The following is a 20620-nucleotide window of genomic DNA, read 5'->3' on the forward strand; positions in this document are numbered from 1 at the left end:
TCTAGACTGTGAGCCCGCTGTTGGGTAGGGACCATCTCTATATGTTGCCACCTTGTACTCCCAAGCATTTAGTACAATGCAGAGCACACAGTAAGCTCTCAATAAATACGATTGAATGAATGAATGAATGAAAAAAATGGCTTAAAAATTCTTTCAGAGTGTAACACGAACCCTGGCTTTAAATGTTTGTGTGTGTGTGTGTATGTGTATGTACAGATGTGTATATCTGTATAGATATATGTATGTATGTAGGATCATATATGTACCTTATACACATACAATCTCACTTAAGACTTCACTGCCTTTTTGTCTTGGAGATTTTTAAAATAATTTTGACTATTATTCTTCCCACTACATAGAGTGAGCCAACTTGTCTGCATGATTTGTTTTCTGGTCTAGACTGTGAGCCCGTTGTTGGGTAGGGACTGGTCTCTATATTTTGCCGACTTGTACTTCCCAAGTGTTTCGTACGGCGTTCTGCACACAGTAAGCACTCAATAAATATGATTGAATGAATATGGGGTCAAGTGGGGCTGGTTTATTGCTGCGAATTTTACAGAATCATTGCCTCAAGGACACTCCCCTACACCGTTAGACTAAAAGCTTCTTGAATGTAGAAAACAAGCCTTTTATTTATTGTGAGTGCTCTCCAAATACCTAATACAGCACTGTGCCCACAGGAGGTACTCAGCACAACACTCTGCACAGAGAAGGGCCTATTTCAATGTTCAGCAGTCAGTAGATGCCCAGGGAAGGAGGTTCAAAATAGGGAGAGGATAGTAGGTGGAGGCAGCTGATGGAGGGGGGCGGGGGCAAGGGGGGTGGCTGAAAGGATTAGCCAGTGGTGCTTGCCTCTTTTACCTGGAGGCTTGTAGCCTGGTGGGGAAATCTGGGGGGTCTGGAGGGGAAGAGGAATATCCCCCAGGGAAATCTAGAAGGGATTTCACCAATTGGATAAAGTTGATGAATTACGTGGGGTTGAGAAGGTTTTGTGTGTGTGTTTGTGTGACCTATGATTAATAATAATGATGATGATGATAATGGTAATAATAGCGAAACAGCATGGCCTAGTGGATAGAGCACAGGCTTGGGGCCCTGCGAATTACCAGCTCTGCCACTTGTCTGCTGTGTGACCTTGGGAAAGCCAGTTAACTTACCTCAGTTACCTCATCTGTAAAATGGGGATTAAGACTGTGAGCCCCATGTAGTATCCTAAAACTATCCTAGTCTTAATCCTCATGAGGTAACTGAGGTAAGACTCTGTCCAACCCAATTACCTTGTATTTATCCTAGCTCTTAGTACAATGCCTGGCACACAGTAAGTGCTTGACAGAGGTCATGGGTTCTAATCCCGGCTCTGCCACTTGTCAGCTGTGTGACTTTGGGCAAGTCACTTAACTTCTATGGGCCTCAGTTACCTCATCTGTAAAATGGGGATTAAGACTGTGAGCCCCACATGGGACAAGCTGATCACCTTGTATCCCCCCAGTGCTTAGAACTGTGCTTTGCACATAGTAGGTGCTTAACAAATGCCATCATTATTATTATTAGCAAATACAATAATAATAATATTTGTTAGTTGCTCACTATGTGCCAAGCACCATACTAAAAGCTGGGGAAGAGAAAATCAATCAGAATGGACATGGTTCTTGCCCTCAAAGGGCAGCAAGGAAGGTTGGTCCCCTCTCTGTTCTTTTTCTACTGACCTCCATGTTCCTACGCCGACTTAGCCCAGGAAAGGTGGACTTCCTCTGCCCCATGCCTCTTAGTTAATATGGGAATATGTTTGGGGATACATTTATCTAAAATTCCCTGTTTTCCTTGTCTCACTCTTTCCCTGCAACTGGCACCACCATTACTGAACTACTTGTGGTTGCCAATATTTGTTGATTGGAAACGACAAGCTTCCTTCCACACTGATCCTATGAAAAAAGGGAATTTCTAAGGATCAGGAATCCCTGTTTCTGGCTTCTTAGCTGGTGCAAGAGAAGTGTTGGTTTTAAAAATTTCTCCACTCTGCTCCTTCACTATCTACAAGTCTCAGGTCCATATTGTCTCCCCTTCAACTGGAACCCTGTGTGAGAATTCATCACTGAGAAAGTCGGGTATCACTTGCTGCGTAAGAACTGGCTGAATGTGGCTTTGGGAAAAGCCGTTGCCTAATGGAAAGAGCATAAACCTGGGAGTCCGAAGACCTGGGTTCTAATCTCTGCTCCTCCCCTTACCAGCTGTGTGATCTTGGGCAAGTGACTTAACTTCTCTGTGCCTCGGTTCCTTCACATCCAAATCAGGGATTCAATTCCTGTTCTACCACCTACTTCAAATGTGATCCCCATGTGGGATGGGACCTGATTATCTTGTAATCTACCCCAACCCTTGGCACAGTACTTGGCACATAGTAAGTACTTAATGAATATTATTATTTTTAAAATTATAATATTATTGTTAATTGCAAGCACTGGGAGACTCTGTCCAATCTGATGAAAGATTCAGAGAAATGGAGCTTGGAGGAACTTTGTTTCAGAGAACTCATTTTCAATCGAAGTAGTAATTAATTAATTAATTATGGTACTTGTTAAGTGTTTACTATGTTCTGAGCACTGGGGGATACAAGATAATCAGGTTGTCCCACATGGGGCTCACAGTCTTAATCCCCATTTTATAAGTAAGGTAACTGAGGCACAGAGAAGTAAAGTGACCTTCCCAAAGTCACAGCTGACAAGAGGCAGAGCCAGGATTAGAACCCATGACATCTGACTCCCAAGCCATGGCTCTTTCCACTGAGCCACACTGACAGAGGGTGTTTTTATATGCTTCTTGATGGCAGGGATCCTGTCTTCCAATTTCATTGAATTGTGCTATTTCAAGTGCTTAGTACACTGATTGATTGATTTTTTCAAGTCAGACAACTGCTGTTATCAGGTCTTCAAATCTGCGCGGAGGTGAACCTGAGCCTGAAACAACTGCTGTTCTGTGACTCCAGTCTGCCTCCTTATTCAGAGGAAGGATGAAATCAATTTCTTTGCTACTGTTGTTCTTTGTGGGATGCCTCTTGGATTTTTCACTTTTCCCTTACTTTCCACTTTGAATTGGAAAGGATCTTCTCAATCTGAGAGCCTCAGGGATATCCTGTTTTGTGCTCAGAGCCTGCATCCATCTGTCATACCTCGAAGCAGGAGAGAAATTGTGGATGACTCAGGTCAAACCATCAACAATACTGTAAAAACAAGTCAAGCACATGTCCTGCCAGATAAAAGACATCCCATTCCCTCTTAACCATGGGAATCTAATCATTTATGTTATTTATTAATTTATATTAATATTGGTATCCCCCACTAGAGTGCAAGCTATTTGTGGGCAGGGACTAGGTCCAACAAATCTATGAACTCTCCCAAGTGCTTAATACAACACTTTAGGCACGGCGCTCAATAAGTACCATTGATGATGATCATAACAATGATGATCTGAGCAATTCAACCAAATGGGAAGAGAGCTGCAAAGGTGTCCATCTGTATTTCCATGAATGAAATGTGCAATCGTACAAGACATTTTCCCCGAAAGACACCCATGTAAATGAATTGCAGTCTCTGCATCGACATCATTTTTGAACCAAAGGACTACTATCAGTAAACGTTTCCCAGAGCAAGAGGTATAAACTCCTACTACTCAATCATTTTAAAGTGGTAAGTTCTTTTTCCTTGCTACCCTATTTTTCTAGAACAGATTCCTTTCTCTAGGTTACTTCTTTGAGGTAAGCCTACCCCATTCCCTGGTGCTTATTTAATGCTCCCATAATAATTATAATTGTGGAATTTGTTAAGCACTTACTACATGCTAAGAGCTGTACTAAGAACTGGGATCTTGTCTTGTCATACGCTGTTGAGTTGTCTCTGACCCATAGCGACTCCATGGACACACCTTTCCCAGAACGCCCCACCTCCATCTGCAGTCGTTCTGGTAGTGCATTCGTAGAGTTTTCTTGGTGAAAATATGGAAGTGGTTTACCACTGCCTTCTTCCACACAGTAAATTTGAGTCTCCAGCCTCAAACCTCTCCCGTGCCCTTGCTGCCCAGCACAGGTAAATTGTGACTCGTAGTGGATTGCCTTTCACTCGCTAGTCAAGCTGTCTACATGTTTTGTTTTGTTGTCTGCCTCCCCGTTCTAGACCGTGAGCCCTTTGTTGGGTAGGGACCATCTCCATATGTTGCCGACATGTACTTCCCAAGTGCTTAGTATACTGCTCTGCACACAGTAAGCGCTCAACAAATACAATTGAATGAATGAATAGAGCAGGGATTAGGAATCAAGTCCTCTAGCTCCCAGGTTCCTGCTCTCTCCCTAGGATACGCTGCTTCTATACTAAGCGAGGTACCACACAGTCCACCAAATGCAGGCTGGAAAAACACTATTATTTGATCAAAATATTCTGGGGTGAGCTATGGGAATCAGTTCCATATGAGTCAGTTCTCAAAGTAGCAAGCACTCAGCACAATTGCCAGAGGATATCCAATCTGTCAGCACCCTATCTACTCAAACATACTAACTCCCTTCTCTTACTTTCAATACCCAAGAAAAAGGATAGAGTCAGGAAAAAAAGATGGGTGAGAAAGTAATTTCTGTCATCTTTCATCAATCAATAGTATTCACTGAGAGCTTACCGTGTGCAGAGCACTGTACTAAGTGTTTGAGAGGGTACAATGCAATAGAATTAGCAGACACTAACCTGCACTTATAGTCTAGAGGGACTATAAGGTACTTGCTCAAAGATGATGCCTCTGACAATAAAATTCATCCATGGTCGGGGGGAGTAGTGGGGAGGTGTGTGTGTGTGTCTGAAAAAGATGAATGTGGAACCCAGCACTTGGCAATATTAGCACATTTGCATCCTGATGATCTTTATGATGGTCCTGCTTTTTTATGGTATTTTTTAAGTGCTTGTTAGCGTCAAACACTGTTCTAAGCCCTAGGGTAGGTACAGGTCATTTAGGTTGGAGACAGTCCCTTGTCCCACATGGGGCTCACAGTCTAAGTAGGAGGGAGAGCAGGTACTGAGTCCCCATTTTACAGTTGAGGAAACTAAGGCAGAGAGAAGTTAAGTGATTTGCTCAAGGTCACTTATCTGCTTTGTGACAAGTGGCAGAGTTGGGATTAGACCCCAAGCCCTTTGACTCCAAGGCCTGTACTTTTTCCACTAGGCCACACTGCTTCTGCTTGAAGGGGCCTGATCCTTTCTCGATTGCTGTGTACTGTGTTGGTCTACCTGAGGCAGCCGACTCACAGTTCTCAGCTGAGATTAAGCACTGACTGAAGTTCGCTTCACCATTTCCTTCACCCTCCATTTCAGCTCCTTCTCAGTCCACTCTCCTCTCCTGTCCACCCTGTGCAGCTGGGTTTGGAGTGAGCAAAGCTTCAGTGTTAAGAGATTGACTTTGGTCTTGTATTTTGTGATTTATGATCTCATCTGGCCATTTGGTGTTGAGGACAGTGACGTTGATAGGAATGGTCGAGGAGTTGGACATGGCTGCTGAGTGGAGTCCAGATCGCACAGCAATAGAAAAGGCTGAATAGCACCAAAGCTCTGAAGACTTCTTCGGTCTGTAACCTAATACCACACTGCTACGACACTCTGTGTGAGAGCCTCTGATTTGCTGGCCTTCTTGGATTGCTTTTCTATTTTCTTCTCTATTAATCAACAATCAGTAGTATTTATTAAGCGGCTACTGTGTACAAATTCTGTACTATGCACTTGGGAGAATTTTAGAATCAGTATAAATTATCCTGGCCTTCAAGGAGCTTATGACCCAAGCAGGGGAAAAGACAGTTAAAGTAATTGTGGATAATAGTTCAACTGGGACAGTCAATAATAATAATGATGGTATTTGTTAAGTGCTTACTGTGTGCCAAACACTGTTCTAAGTGCTGGACAAGTGCCTCAAGAGTCTCAACCAGTATGGTGGCTATCGATCATTTAATCAATGGTATTTGTTGAGTGCTTACTATGTGCAGAGCACTGTATTAAACACTTGGGAGAGTACACCTGGCACATAGTAAATGCTTAACAAATACTATCATTATTATTATTACAATACAACAGAATTGGTAGACATGTTCTCCGCCCACAAGGAAATTACAGTGTAGAGGGGGAGACAGACAATAAAATATATTATAGATATGGATATAAGTATGGATATGGATGGATATGAATAAAAGTGAGTGGGCTGGGTTATAGTAGGAAATCAATTAAATAAAGTAGGAGAGGGCAAGCTGAATGAGTGCTTTAAAGCCGACTATAGGAATGTAAGAAGTTTCAGTTTGATGTGGAGGTGGATGTGAAATCACAGGAGGTTCTTGAGTTGGGAGACACAGAATGAATGTTTTTTTGTTTGTTTGCTCTTTGGGTTTTTTTTTTTTTTCAAGAAACAATCTGGCCATCAGAGTGAATTAAGGACTGGAGTGTGAAGACACATGAGGCAGGAAGTGAGGTAAGGAGGCTGGTGCTGTAAAGCAGGATATGACTGGATGTAAAGGAAAGGACAGATTTTAGCTATGTTGTGAAGATAGAACCAGTAGGGTTTGGTGACAGATTGAATATGTGGGTTAAATGAGAGAGCTGAGTCAAGGATAATGCCAAGATTATGGGTTTGGGAGTCAGGAAGGGTAGTTGTATTGCCTATAGTGATAGCAAAGACGGGGAGGATAGGGTTTGGGTGGGAAAACAAAGGGTTCTGTTTTGGACGTGTTCAGTTGGAAGGGTCAGAAGGACACCAAGTAGAGATGTCCTGAAAGCAGGAGGAAATGTGAGGCTGTAGAGAAGGAGAGAGGTCAGAGTTGAAGAGACAGACTGGGGAATCATCCGTGTAGTTGAAGTCATGGGAGCAAATGAGTTATCCAAGGGAGTGAGTGTTCATGGAGAATAGAAGACGACCCAGAACCGAGCCTTAGGGGACTCCCACAGTTAGAAGGTGGGAGGCAGAGGAAGAGCCTGTGAAAGAGACTGAGAAGAAGAAGCCGGAGAGATAGGAGGAGAGCCAGGAGAGTACAGTGTTCAGTGAAGCCAAGGTTAGGGAGTGCTTCCAGGAGAAGGGGGTAGCTCAACGTTGAAGGCAACCCAAAGGTCAAGGGGGATTAGGGTGGTGGAGAGGCCATCATATTTGGTGAGAAGGAGGTCATCGGTGACTTTAGAGAGGACAGGTTCAATAGAGTGATTGGGCATGCCCAGATTTGAGTGGTTCAAGTAGGGATTTGGAAAAGAGGAAGTGGAGGTAGTGAGTATAGATGACTTACTCAAAGAGTTTGGAGAGGAATGGTAGAGGGGAGATGGGGTGCTAATTGGGTGGGAGCCCTGGGTTCAAGAGAGAGTTCAATTTATTTGTTTATTTTTGGAATAGGAGTTACATGAGCTTGGTGCATTAGCCATTTGAATGAAGGAAAAATGGTGGATTCTAGAAATGTGGAAGAAAAAAATAAACAGGATTTGGCGACAGGCTGAATATGGAGGTTGAAAGAAAGGGAGGTGGATATTGCCAAGGTCATTGACTTAAAAAGCAGGGGAGGCTGGTGATTTTGTCAACTGTGAAGAGAAGAGATTTGTGTGGGAAGATAAGTTTGGTTTCAGACACTGATGCTAGTGGTCACTGCATGGTTGGATAGTATGCTGCTTAGATCACAGAAGCAGCATGGCTCAGTGGAAAGAGCCGGGGCTTTGGAGTCAGAGTTCATGGGTTCAAATCCCGGTTCCGCCAACTGTCAGCTGTGTGACTTTGGGCAAGTCACTTAACTTCTCTGTGCCTCAGTTACCTCATCTGTAAAATGAGGATTAAGACTGTGAGCCCCCCATGGGACAACCTGATCACCTTGTAACCTGCCCAGCGCTTAGAACAGTGCTTTGCACATAGTAAGTGATTAATGAATGCCATCGTCATCATCATCATAACAGAATTCTGTGAGAGTGCTTAGTTCTGGGAAGCCAGTACAGATTGCATGCAAGACTTCTTAGCATGACCTAGCGAAAAGATCATCGGCCTGGGAGTCAGAGGACCTGCGTTCTAATTCTGCTCACAACTTACCTGCTATGTGACCTTGGGCAAGTCATTTAACTTCCCTGGCCCTCAGTTCCCTCATCTGGTAAATGGGGATTCAATACCGGTTCTCCCTCCTATTCGGACTGTGAGCTCCATTTGGGACCTAATTATTTTGTATCTACCCCAGCACTTAGTACAGTGCTTGGCATATAATAAGCATTTAAATAATATCACGATTGTTATTATTATTATCATTACAGATTGATTCGTTACTTAAATTTTATTTAGGCTTATCATCAAGTATTCATTTATTCAATTATATTTATTGAGCACATACTGTGTGCAGAGCACTGTACTAAGCGCTTAGGAGAGTAAAATATGACCATAAATAGACAGATCCCCTTCCCACAATGAGCTTACAATGCCCAGGTAATTTGGAAAGATGGTTTACAATCGTTTGTATTTTTTCTTCGATCATGCGCTTTGGAGTCAGAGGTCATGGGTTCAAATCCCGGATCTGCCAGTTGTCATCTGTGTGACTTTGGGCAAGTCATTTCACTTCTCTGGGCCTCATTTACCTCATCTGTAAAATGGGGATTAAGACTGTGAGCCCCACGTAGGACAACCTGATCACCTTGTAACCTCCCCAGTGCTTAGAACAGTGCTTTGCACATAGTAAGCGCTTAATAAATACCATCATTATTGTTACTGGGCATGAATACCTGCATTCAGCAACTCTTGGATTACTATGGCTTAGATTTTTAATCAATCAATCAATGGTCTTTATTGGGTGATTACTATGTGCAGAATACTGTATTATGCACTTGGAAGAGTACAAAAGAACAGAATTAGCAGACACGTTTCCTGCCCATAAACGATGCTCTACTGAGCAGCTTGATTGATTGATTGATTCATTCAATCATATTTATGAAGTACTGTGTGCAGAGCACTGTACTAAGTGTTTGGAAAGTAAAATACAGCAATAGAGACAGTCCCTGCCGAAATGGGCTTACAGTCTAGAGGTGGGGAGTCAAACATCAATACAAGTAAACAGGCATCAATATAAATAGAATATATAGAATATATAGAATATATATAGAATATATAGAATATATAGAATATAGAATATATATATACGTATATATATATATATAGAATATATATATATATACATAAGAGATGGGGGTGGTGGGGGGAAGAGAAAAGGGAGCAGGTAGTGGTGTCACAGAAGGGAGGGGGAGCTAAGAAGTGGGGCTTTAATCTGGGAAGGCCTCTTGGAGGAGGTGCACCTTCAATAGGGCTTTGAAGGGAGGGAAGAGTGATGGTCTGGCGGATTTGAGAGAGAGGGTATTCTAGGCCAGAGGTAGGATGTGGGCCAGGGGTTGGCTGTTAGGTGAGATGGAGGCACAGTGGGAACATTAACACCAGAGAAGTGGAGTGCATGGGCTGGGATGTAGAAGGAGAGAAGGGAGGTGAGGTAGGAGGGGGTAAGGTGATGGAGAGCTTTAAAGCCCATGGTGAGGAGTTTTTGCTTGATACAGAGGTGGATAGGCAACCACTGGAGATTCTTGAGAGCAGGGAGACATGCCCTGAATGTTTCTGTAGAATGATAGTGATTTCAGACATTGTTCCTGCAGGAAGACCTAAGGCCATAAACCCCAGAAATGCCAAAACCCAGTGATGGCTGAAATTCACCAGAAGAAAAAGACACCAGCCAGATACCTAAGAAATGCAGTTTTCCTCGAAACATTTGTGAGTGGTCATTTCTTCCATGTACCACTTTCTCCTATTTAAGTATGGGGGACAGATGGCAATTCTTCCTTGGGGGAACTCCTAGCAGAGTTATCTAATGGTGATTAATCACCTTGGGCTCTTAGGGATGTTAATTAGGGATCCAAGTTAGTTTCAGTCCTATCAGGCGAGACCGTTCATTATGCTCACTGTGGGCAGGGAATGCGTATGTTATACTGTTATATTGTAGTCTCCCAAGCTCCTTGTACAGTGCTCTGCACGCAGTAAGCGTTCAATAAATATGACTGACCGACTGACGGACTGGCTGAGGCATTCCTGCTCAATAACTCACACCCTTGGCTTTCCCTTAGTGGGGAAAATGACAATAGTGTAACCTTTGATGACAACATACTGCACTGAAGGTGCCAATCCGTTTATGGCAACATCACCTCAAAGTAAAAATAGCATTGACACTTAAGGTTTTCACATTTTAAGGGCAATTCATTTTCTGGAACTAGAAAGGTCTGCTTACCAAGCTGACAAAAGAACATCAGACCACAAATAATGCCATTTTTAATCTCGTGAATAGTCCACTCAACCTAGGATTTGGTCTCTGACAGAGGACACTGGACCTTAGTTTTTGTTTAATATGGAAGCAGATAGGCATCCACTGGAGATTTTTGAGGAGCGGTGTGACATGCCCTGAATGTTTCTGTAGAAAGATAGTGATTTCAGACATTGTTCCTGCCCAAGGCCATTATCCCCAGAAATGCCGAGACCCAGTGATGGCTGGAATTCACCAGAAGAAAAAGACACCAAACCAGATACCTAAGGAATGCAATTTTCCTTGAAACATTTGTGAGTGGCCATTTCTTCCAAGTGCATGATGCTACATGACTGCATGATGTACACGCTCCTGGTCACCCATCCCAATGGTGAAGGATAGTCAGTCAGTCAATTGCATTTACTGAGCATTTACTGTGTGCAGAGCACTGTACTAAGTGTTTGGTATGCACTCCCTGCCCAAACCTTAGTCTAGAACACCATCATCAACAGGTCTGAATGATTTGTTGGAGCTTAGAGAAAATAGACTGAAAAGCACTATCCCTGTTTCACCTAACGTGTTAGATGGCAAGATCACAGATGAAGCAGCAAATTTCTCAAATGTTCAAATTAGATCTAACTAGAGAATTGCCAAGTGGTTAGCACACACTACAAACTCCACCTGGCTGCAAGGCTGGTTTCACCTGCACTCCCAAAAGCTACCGGGATACTCTAGGTGGGAGAAACTGCTTCCTCTGCAAATATTAGGAAAGTCCAGTTGTCCAGAGGGAGAGCCTGAATTCTCCCTTAGGGAAAGGGAGAAGAAATTCAGTGGCAGCTTCTTGTGATGCTGTGCTGCAAATTTGGGAATCTGCTCCTTGTTGAGACTATATCGTAAGGAGATTTGTCTCGCTTATGTTATACCTGGGGTCAAAAGGAAGGTAGGAAGAGTTAATTTGGGTTTTTGTTAAGCCAAACCCTTTCATCCAGTTAATTGCCCAAGCAAAGTTAACAGGCAGCCTTGTGGCAAACACACGGTGACTGGTTTTGAATTTCAGTGAGTTTAAATGCCAATTTAAAAACCTTGGCTTCGGTATTTTTCTGTTGATAGTTCCAACTGGTAGTTCTGATTAAATTCTGTCTTTGGATATAATCTTGTTTGGGAATCCATTGTGGCCAAGATTCCTGGGCAGGGAATGTGTCTGTTAATTCTGTTGCTTTGTACTCTTCCAAGCTCTGAGTACATTGCTCTACATATAGTAAGCACTCAATGCATACCATTGATCGACTGACTGATCTCCCACTGGGGCCTTCACAGAGCTCTCATGTGGGTTCTGGCCTGCATTTCTAAATCCACATATTCCTTGGGTCACTCTAAATACAAGATCTCTCACCCTCTCTCCAGTCTCACATCTCCTCCAGCCTTCTAGACATCTCTACTTGGATGCGTTCCTGTCATCTCAAACCTAACATTTCCCAAACAGAGCTCCTTATCTTCCCACTCAAAGGCCTCCCATTCTCTGTAGATGGCACCACCATCCTTCCTGTCTCACAAGCCCATAACCTTGACATTACCTTTGACTCCTCTCTCTCATTCAACCAATATATTCAGTCTGTCACCAAATCCTGTTGGTCCCACCTTCACAACACTACTAAAATCCACCCTTTCCTCTCCATCTAAACCGTTACCACATTAGTACTATCACTCATTCTATCCCAGCTGGATTATTGCATCAACCTTCTTGCTGACCTCTCAGCCGTCTGTCTCTTCCCACTCCAGTCCATACTTCACTCTGCCACCCAGATTATTTTTCTACAAAAACATTCAAGACATGTCACCTCACTCCTCAAAAAATTCCAGTGGTGGCCCTTCCCATCCATATCAGACAAAACCTCCTCACCACGGGCTTTAATAATAATAATAATAATAATGGTATTTGTTAAACACTTACTATGTGCAAAGCATTGTTCTAAGAGCTGGGGGGGATACAAGATGATCAGGTTGTTCCACGTGGGGCTCTCACTTTTAATCCCCATTTTATAGATGAGGCAACTGAGGCCCAGAGAAGTTAAATGACTTGCCCAAAGTCACACAGCTGACAAGTGGTGGAGGTGGGATTAGAACCCATGACCTCTGACTCCCAAGCCCATGCTCTTTCCACTGTGCCACACTGCTCCATCACCTTGCCCCCTCCTACCTCACCTCATTTTTCTCCTTCTACAACCCAGTCAACACACTTCACTTCTCTAGTGCTAACCTCATTGTGTATCAATCTCACTTATTTTGCGGCCGACCCGTAGCCCGCATTCTGCCTCTGGCCTGGAATACCCTCCCTCCTCAAATCCGATAGACAATTGCTCTCCCCGCTTCAAAGCCTTATTGAAGGCACATCTCCTCCAAGAGGTCTTCCCAGACTAAGCCCCACTTTTCCTCATCTCCCATTCCCTTCTGTGTTGTCCTGACTTGCTCCTTGTGCTCTTCCCCCCTCCCAGACCCACAGCACTTATGTATATATCTGCATCATCATCATCATCAATCGCATTTATTGAGCGCTTACTATGTGCAGAGCACTGTACTAAGCGCTTGGAAAGTACAAATTGGCAACATATAGAGACAGTCCCTACCCAACAGTGGGCTCACAGTCTAAAATGGGGAGACAGAGAACAAAACCAAACATACTAACAAAATAAAATAAATAGAATAGATATGTACAAGTAAAATAAATTTATTTGTATTTGTCTGCCTCCCCACTCTAGACTGTAATAATAATGGTATTTGTAAAGCACTTACAGTGCCAAGCACTGTTCTAAATGCTGTAAGTTTGTTATAGGCAGGGAATGTCACTGTTTTTCATTGTGTTGTACTTTCCCAAGTGCTTAATATAGTGCTCTGCACAATGTAAATGCTCAATACAAATGAATGAATGAATAAAGATTGCTTACTTTGGTCCTAGTTATTCAGCTAAGCTATTCCATTTCATGAAGCAAAGGTTTGAGAGTTTATACCTCCAACTTTTACCTCTACATCCCTATCTTTCCCTCTAGCAACTCACTGTGGGCCACTCACCCATGAATTTAATCAAATCTAGAAAATGGCCCATTTCCCAACCCACCTCCAACCTAGCATTATATAGCATCATGGTCTGTGGCCCCAAACTGTCTTTGAGCCTTCCTTTGAGCTATTTCCATTATAAGGGTTTTTGGGTCCCTACTCCCACCTCAGAAAGTACTCTGCACACCATTATGAATGACAATATGAGATGATTTAGGCGTTAAAATATATTTAGATGCCTTTTCTTGGTCTGTTCTGAAGAAAACATTTTCATATCAATACATTGATTTTTAGACTAGCAACATAATGCTCTTCTTATTGAAGAAGATCAAATGCCACTTGAACCTCAAGGATGCACTGGGAGACTGAAATAAAGCATGATTTCCAATACTGAATGCACAGAATATAAAACATAGATAAGCCTATGGTTTTTGTTCTAATTCATATGTGAGCCAGGGCTTCTTTCAATTTCCTCTAAAATTCTGTAAAATTTGCCTTCAGCACTTTGAGTACATGATCATCTCCTTGAATATTCTTCTATTAATAATAATATTAATACATCTTCTAGACTGTGAGTCCGTTGTTGGGTAGGGACCGTCTCTTTATGTTGCCAACTTGTACTTCCCAAGCACTTAGTATAGTGCTCTGCACATAGTAAGCGCTCAATAAATATGATTGAATGAATGAATATAGTGCATTGCTCTAGACTATAAGCTCACTGTGGTCAGGGAGTGTGTCTTCCAGTGCTGCTGTACTGTACTCTCCCAAGAGCTTAGTACAGTACCCTGCACATAGTAAGCACTCAGTGAATACCACCGGTAATGATTGTATTCCACTGAGCAGTCACTGTTAAGGAGAGGGTTTATGGAATTTGTCCATTCCCTGCACTGATCAATACCAGTTTGGTACAAGGAGCAGGTTCAGAGTCTTTTAGCTCTACTTTATCATAAATGAGGGTTGCTTATGCACACCTGTGATCTGGAAAGGCTCATACTCTATCCTAATCCTCCTTGACCTCTTAGCTGCCTTCGACACTGTGGACCACCCCCTTCTCCTCAACACGCTATCCAACCTTGGCTTCACAGACTCCGTCCTCTCCTGGTTCTCCTCTTATCTCTCCGGTCATTCTTTCTCATTCTCTTTTGCAGGCTCCTCATCCCCCTCCCATCCCCTTACTGTGGGGGTTCCCCAAGGTTCAGTTCTTGGTCCCCTTCTGTTCTCGATCTACACTCACTCCCATGGTGACCTCATTCGCTCCCATGGCTTCCACTATCATCTCTACGCTGAAGACACCCAAATCTACATCTCTGCCCCTGCTCTCTCCCCCTCTCTCCAGGCTCGCATCTCCTCCTGCCTTCAGGACATCTCCATCTGGATGTCTGCCCGCCACCTAAAACTCAACATGTCCAAGACTGAACTCCTTGTCTTCCCTCCCAAACCTTGCCCTCTCCCTGACTTTCCCATCTCTGTTGACGGCACTACCATCCTTCCCGTCTCATAAGCCCGCAACCTTGGTGTCATCCTCGACTCCGCTCTCTCGTTCACCCCTCACATCCAAACCGTCACCAAAACCTGCTGGTTTCAGCTACGCAACATTGCCAAGATCCGCCCTTTCCTCTCCATCCAAACCGCTACCCTGCTCGTTCAAGCTGTCATCCTATCCCATCTGGACTACTGCATCAGCCTTCTCTCTGATCTCCCATTTTCGTGTCTCTCCCCACTTCAATCCATACTTCATGCTGCTGCCCGGATTGGCTTTGTCCAGAAATGCTCTGGGCATGTTACTCCCCTCCTCAAAAATCTCCAGTGGCTACCAATCTGCACATCAGGCAGAAACTCCTCACCCTGGGCTTCAAGGCTGTCCATCACCTCACCCCCTCCTACCTCACCTCCCTTCTCTCCTTCTCCAGCCCAGCCCGCACCCTCCGCTCCTCCACCGCTAATCTCCTCACCGTGCCTCATTCTCGCCTGTCCTGCCGTTGACCCCCGGCCCACGTCCTCCCCCGGGCCTGGAATGCCCTCCCTCTGCCCATCTGCCAAGCTAGCTCTCTTCCTCCCTTCAAGGCCCTACTGAGAGCTCATCTCCTCCAGGAGGCCTTCCCAGACTGATCCACCTCTTTTCTCTCCCCTTCCTCCCCCTCTCCATCCCCCGTCTTACCTCCTTCCCTTCCCCACAGCACCTGTATATATGTATATATGTTTGTACATATTTATTACTCTATTTTATTTGTACATATCTGTTCTATTCATTTTATTTTGTTAATATGTTTGGTTTTGTTCTCTGTCTCTCCCTTCTAGACTGTGAGCCCACTGTTGGGTAGGGACTGTCTCTACATGTTGCCAACTTGTACTTCCCAAGAACTTAGTACAGTGCTCTGCACACAGTAAGTGCTCAATAAATATGATTGATTGATTGGAAATATGCAGAAAGAGCTTTAGTCAAGTCACATGGTCTAGCCTCAAAAAGATGCTTGCTAGAAATGTTGCTACTTCCCTCCTCTTTCTGGTCATGGTGCCCTTAAAGCCAATTGAGCACTCATGTATCTATCTGTTCCGTATCTATTAATTTTAATCACTTTTAAAACAGTTGTATCAATCCTCTGGTATCAGTTGAATGTAATAATAATAATAGTGGTATTTTTAAGCACTTACTAGGTGCTAAACATTGTTAAGCACTGATGTAAAAATAATAAAATTAGGTCAGATACAGTCCCTGTCCTACATGGAGCTCACAGTTTAATAGGGTGGGAGAACAGGTGACTTTTTAATGGCATTTGTTCAGCACTTACTATGCACCAAGCACTGTACTAATTGGTGGATGGGTCCAGGCTAATCAGGTCGGCCACAGGCCCTGTCCCACATGGGGCTCACAGTCTTAATCCCCATTTTACAGATGAGGTAACTGAGGCACAGGAAGTTATGTGACTTCCCCAAGGTCACATAGCAGACAAGTGGCAGAGCTGGGCTTACAACCCAGGTCCTTCTGACTCCCTTGGCCCATGCTCTATCCAGTAGGCCACCTTGCAATTCGATCAATCCCCATTTAACATATGAGGCAATTGAGGCACAGAGAAGGTAAGTGATTTGACCAAGGTCCTACAGCAGGTAAGTAGAGCTAGGATTAGAACTCAAGTCTCCTGACTCCCCATGCTGAGCACTAGGCCAATTTAGCTTGTTGGGTCTGAGACAGTGCTCCTTGGCCACAGGCCTTGGGATTCCCTGCCTTTTCACCTAGTGGGTATAGCCTTCCTGATGTCGGTCTTGGGAATGCTCAGATACAGCTGATTCAAGCCAATCAGGAGGGGAACCAACCCAGTGCACTCGTGTCCGAGGCATCGTACAGTAGTTAGACCATGGGCCTGGGAATCAGAATATCATGAGTTCTAATCCCACCTTCCCCACTTGTCTTCTGGGTGGCCTTGGGCAAGTCACTTCACTTCTCTTTGCCTCAGTTACCTCATCTGTAAAATGGGGATTGAGACTGTGAGCCCTACGTCGGACAGGGACTGTGCCCAACCCAATTTGCTTATATCCACCACAGAGCTTAGTATTGTAAGCACATTGTAAGCCCTTAATGCCATTGTTATTATTCATAATAATACATCCATCCCTCCAGTTCAGTGCTCTTTCTCCTGTACCACATTGCTTCTCAGAGAAGCAGCATGGCTCAGGGGAAAAAGCAGGGGCTTGGGAGTCAGAGGTCACGGGTTCTAATCCCTGCTATGCCACTTGTCAGCCGTGTGACTTTGGGCAAGTCACTTAACTTCTCTGGGCCTCAGTTACCTCATCTGTAAAATGGGGATTAAGACTGTGAGCCCCATGTGGGACAGCCTGATCACCTTGTATCCCCCCCAGTGTTCAGTGCTTAGAACAGTGCTTGGCACATAGTAAGCACTTAACAAAAGCCATTATTATAATAATAATAATTATTATTATTATTCTCTGAGAGTGACACTGCTTCTGGAATCCTAGGCCAATATCTGCTGCCACTGAGGTACTCAGCAATCTCTCTCCCTACCTTTTCTTGCTCTTGCTCTTACCACTTCAACCAAACCCACAACTTCACTCCTCTAACATCACCACTCCTCTAACATCACCGCCCTCACTGTGCCTCAATCTTGTTTGTTTCACCGTTGACCCCTTGTCCATGTCCTCCCCTCTCCCTTCCTATCCCAAAGACCACCATTCCCTCCATTTTTAAGGCCTGCTAAAATCATGTCCCTCTCAGGGTCACACCTGGAGAGTTTCCAGTATTCTACCAGTCTTGACTATGGGAGGGAAAGTCAAGCAGAGGCATATCCATTTCACTCCTAGCTTGGGCACTGGCTAGAAAATGGAAGACAATCCACTATGAGTCAAAACTCTCCTACACTGGACAGCAGACAGCATGGGAGAGAGTCGAGGGTGGAGACTCGAGTTTACTGCATCGAAAGAGGCGATGGTAAACCACTTCCATATTTTTACCAAGAATGCTCTATGGATATATTATCAGAATGACTGCAGATGGAGAGCGGGGCGTGCTGGCAGAGATGTATCCATGGTGTCGCTATGGGTCGGAGGCCACCTGATGGCATAAGACAAGATTAAAATCATATCTTCTTCAAGAGGCCTAGTGGATAAAGCACTGGCTTGGGAGTCCAAAAGGCCTGGGTTCTAAACCCAGATTTGTGACTTGTCTGCTGTGTGACCTTGGGCAAGTCACTTCACTTCTCTGTGCCTCATCTACCTCATCTGTAAAATGAGAATGAAAACTGTGAGCTACATGTGGAACGTGACGTGTCCAAACTGATTATCATGTATCTAACTAGCGCTTAGTACTGTGTCTTGTACATAGTAAGTGCATAACAAATATCATGGAAAAAAAAGTCTTCTCTGACCATTTCATCTCCCCAACCCTATTTTCCATCATCATCATCATCAATCGTATTTATTGAGCACTTACTGTGTGCAGAGCACTGTACTAAGCGCTTGGGAAGTACAAGTTGGCAACATATAGAGACAGTCCCTACCCAAAAGTGGGCTCACAGTCTAAAATCCCTTCTGTATTGCCTACACACTTGGGCCAAAACCCCCTAAGCACTTTGACAGTCGCCACCCCCAACCCTATAGCACCAAATAATTATAATAACTGTGGCATTTGTTAAGCACTCACTATGTCCCAGGCACTGTACTAAGCGCGAAGGTAAATAAGAGGTAATCAGGTTGGACACAGTCCATGTCCCACATAGGACTCAAAGTTTTCATCCCCATTTTCCGGATGAGGTGACTGAGGCTCAGAGAAGTCAAGTGACTTGCCCAAGGTCACACAGCAGACAAGTGGCAGAGGCAGGATTAGAACCCAAGTCCTTCTGACTCCCAGGCCCAGGCTCTAACCACGAAGCCACACTGCTTACAAAGCCTTAAACGCCACCATTTCTCCTACCTGTAATTCATTTTAATGTATGATGCTTCCTCTAACAATAATAATAATAAACAACAATGATGGTATTTGTTAAGTGCCTACTATGTGCCAAGCACTGTTCTAAGCACTGGTAGATACAGGGTAATCAGGTTGTCCCACGTGGGGCTCACACTTTTAATCCCCATTTTACAGATGAGGTAACTGAGGCACAGAGAAGTGACTTGCCCAAGGTCACACAGCAGACAAGTGGCAGAGCCGGGATTAGAACCCAGGACTCCCAGCCCAGGATCCTTCCAATAAGCCATGGTGCTTCTCTAGATTGAAGCTCTTTGAGTGTAGGTACTGGGTCTACCAACTCCCTTTTATTGTACGCTCCCAAGCTCTTAGTATAGTGCTCTGCACATGGTAAATCAATCAATAACTACTGATTGGTGAATTAATAATGATAATAATAATAATGATGGCATTTATTAAGCGCTTACTATGTGCAAAGCACTGTTTTAAACGCTGGGGAGGTTACAAGGTTATCAGGTTGTCCCACGCGGGGCTCCCAGTCTTCATCCCCATTTTACAGACAAGGTAACTGAGGCACAGAGAAGTTAAGTGACTTGCCCAAAGTCACACAGCTGACAACTGGCAGAGCCGGGATTTGAACCCACGACCCTCTGACTCCAAAGCCCGGGATCTTTTCCACTGAGCCACGCTGCTTCTCTAAGCCTCCACGTGGCCCAAGACCTGAGGGACACCGGTGGCGTGGAGTTGGATACGTAACTTCAGAGCAACTTCAGTCTTCTGCTTTCTACTAAGCACCAGGTGGAGGGCAAAGAACAAAACAAAAAGCAAAACCCTCACAGTCTTCCCACCCTGTACCCCTGGGACAAGGGTTATTTCCAGCTGCTGCCATAAGGATGATCTGGGAGACTGAGCCAAACAAAACCACATGGGTGATCTTGTGTTCTGGGGGCATCTAGCTACTTCTACTGAGATCCAAAAAACACTGCTGTTTCATGGTGTCTGGAACCATATCTGCTGAGGAGTTCCAGCCCCAGTCTGCGTGGCTAAGATTCCCCTCTGGACTGTAAGCTTCCTATGGGCAGGGATTATGTCTACCAACACTACTGCACTCTCTCAAGTGTGTAGTACAGTACTCTGCATACGGAAAGGCAATAGAGAAACAACATGGACTAGTGGAAAGAGCACTGGATTGGGTGTCAGAAGGATTCTTCTAATCCCAGCTCCTCCACTTCTCTGCTGTATGACCCTGGGTAAGTCACTTCACTTCTCTGGGCCTCATCTGTAAAGTAATAATAATAATAATGAGGGTTTTTGTTAAGCACTTACTATGTGCAAAGCACTGTTCTAAGTGCTGGGGAGGTTACAAGGTGATCAGTTTGTCCCACGGGGAGCTAACAGTTTTAATCCCCATTTTCCGGATGAGGGAACTGAGGCACAGAGAAGTGAAGTGACTTGCCCAAAGTCACATAGCTGGCCGGGATTTGAAGCCATGACCTCTGATTCCAAAACCCATGCTCTTTCCACTGAGCCACGCTGCTTCTAGGGATTTAAGGGATTTAAGACTGTGAGCCTGATGTGGGCAGGGACTGTGTCCAACCTGATTTGCTTGCATCTACCCCAGTACTTAAAACAGTTCCTGGCACATGGTAAGTGCTTAACAAATACCACAATCATTATTAGTAGTAGTATTAATTATTATTATTAATCAAACAATTATATCTATTTAGAATTTACTGTTTGCAGAGCACTTGGGAAAAGTTGATACAGTAGAGTTGGTAGATGCAATTCCTGCCCACAAGATGCTTACAGTCTACTGGAGGAGACAGAAAGTAAAATAGTAAGTGTTCAGTAAATAC

At 44.1% G+C, this 20620-nt stretch overlaps 1 protein-coding gene and 1 non-coding gene across 3 annotated transcripts in view; one reads left to right on the plus strand and one right to left on the minus strand.

Moving 5' to 3' along the window:
- Positions 1–20620, minus strand: part of NKAIN2 (sodium/potassium transporting ATPase interacting 2) — a 1260259-nt gene that overhangs the window by 343073 nt on the left and 896566 nt on the right. The window lies entirely within an intron of this gene.
- Positions 17567–17704, plus strand: LOC119924570. The gene has a single exon (XR_005449275.1). It is a non-coding gene; the product is annotated as a small nucleolar RNA SNORA7 (small nucleolar RNA).

The sequence above is a fragment of the Tachyglossus aculeatus genome, chromosome 2 (assembly GCF_015852505.1).
Source record: "Tachyglossus aculeatus isolate mTacAcu1 chromosome 2, mTacAcu1.pri, whole genome shotgun sequence".
Classification (NCBI taxonomy): domain Eukaryota; kingdom Metazoa; phylum Chordata; class Mammalia; order Monotremata; family Tachyglossidae; genus Tachyglossus; species Tachyglossus aculeatus.